The sequence below is a fragment of the Impatiens glandulifera genome, chromosome 2 (assembly GCF_907164915.1).
Source record: "Impatiens glandulifera chromosome 2, dImpGla2.1, whole genome shotgun sequence".
NCBI lineage: Eukaryota > Viridiplantae > Streptophyta > Magnoliopsida > Ericales > Balsaminaceae > Impatiens > Impatiens glandulifera.
The window spans coordinates 15,429,861-15,431,748 of record NC_061863.1 but is presented as its reverse complement, the minus strand read 5'-3'; the positions used below and the strand labels follow the sequence as shown (position 1 = coordinate 15,431,748).

The 1,888-nt window shown below is 28.7% G+C and overlaps 2 non-coding genes across 2 annotated transcripts; both read right to left on the bottom strand.

Moving 5' to 3' along the window:
* Positions 1-393: 393 nt before the first annotated feature.
* Positions 394-464, bottom strand: TRNAA-UGC. Its single transcript has one exon. It is a non-coding gene; the product is annotated as a tRNA-Ala (tRNA).
* Positions 465-1,611: 1,147 nt separating this feature from the next.
* TRNAA-UGC lies at positions 1,612-1,684 on the bottom strand. Its single transcript has one exon. It is a non-coding gene; the product is annotated as a tRNA-Ala (tRNA).
* Between the last annotated feature and the right edge of the window lie 204 nt (positions 1,685-1,888).

Sequence of the window (1,888 nt, the reverse complement as noted above, 5' to 3'; positions counted from 1 at the left end):
TCTGTGCCGGTATCAATTGAGCTACATCCCCATTTATTAGAGAAATTCTTGGTGAATAAAAGTGTCAATATACTCAACTATATTCTCTCGCATTCAAAACAAGCTATTCACATTTTTTTGTTGAACAAAAATAACGTCATATTCCCAACATAAGCATTCATTTTTTGCACCTATAACAATACAACTCTTTCGTATAGAGAATTTGCATATTGAAGAATTCCACATTTTTGGTGAACAAAAATGATGACATACTCATAAACATATTTGCCTACATAAAAGTCTCTTGCATTCAAAACAAGCGATCCACATTCCTTGGTGAACAAAAATAATGTCATATTTCCCAACATAAAGTGAACAAAAAATAAAGGCATAATTGCATTCAATTTTTTTTATTGGAGATGCGGGGGATCGAACCCCGTGCCTCTCGCATGCAAAGCGAGCGCTCTACCATTTGAGCTACGTCCAAGTGCAAAAATTTAAAATCTACCCAAACTATTCTTAGGTAAAAAAATGTTAGATTTTAGGTAAAAATATTTTTACTTAAAATATTAGGTTTTTGGTAAAAAAAAAACTCAAGCAGAGTCAAGAGTGAAGCCCAAGTCAAAAGCTTATTGGATGATTAGTTTTTAAAAAAAAAAATTATTTCACTTTTTTTTAAAGTTTGTTGATTATTTTATTTTTTAAATAAATGAGATTGAAAGAAGTTATTAAATAAATAATATTTTGGTGGATAAAATGAGTGAGATAATAAATAAAATGAAAATGAGAAAATATTGAGTTTTGAATAAAAAATTTAAAAGAAAACTCAATACTTTTTTTAATGATGTAGTTAAAAATAATTTATTAATAAAATATGTAAAGTGTAAACTAATGAAATTAATGCCTCAATTTGTTTGAGATGAAAAATGTTCGGATGAACATTCAAGTTAAAAACTCATTTCTATAAAGAATATTGCATAATGGGGTAGAAGTTCATTTATTTATTTTTGTTGAAAAAAATGGTTTGTAGATGTAAGGGCTTAAACTCGTGCCTCTCACATGTAAAATGAACATTCTCCTATCATTTGAGCAGCATCCTCCTATATTATTAAAGTACATATTTTTTTTTGTTAAATAAAATTGTTTCATAATCACAAATCCTCTCACATGAAAAAACAAGCTATCTATATTTGTTGGTGAATAAAAATCATGTCATACAACATAACTGCATTTATTTCCTACAACCACAAACAATACACCTCTTTCTACAAAGAATTCCATAATTTTTTATAAACAGAAATGGTGTCATACTCTTCAAAATAATTACAAACTACAACTGCAAAGCTCTTTCATATAGAGAACTACACATATTGAAGAAGTCCACATTCATTTAGATGAGATGCTCAAAGTGTTGTCCCCTTCATTTCATATGAGATATTATAACTAATTAATTTTAGAGTAAACAATTTTTTTTTATTAGAGATGTGAATGATCAAATTTCGTGTCTGTACCAATTGAGCTATATCCCCATTTATTAGATAATTTATATTTTTTGGTGAATAAAATTGTAGTTATACTCAACAACATTCTCTCGCATTCAAAACAAGTGATTCACATTTTTTTAGTGAACAAAAATGATGCGGGGGATCGAACCCCGTGCCTCTCGCATGCAAAGCGAGCGCTCTACCATTTGAGCTACATCCCCATGTGTTTGATAAGTCCATATTTCTTGGTGAACAAAAATAACACCATACTAAAGGACAAAGCCATAATTTAAAATTTACCTTGACTATTTTTTTCCACCAAAATCAATATAACACAATAATAAAAGCTAAATATGCATACATTTACTATTGAAGCTGATATCTACTATTTTTTAAATATATTGATTTGATTGCAACACGCGTGA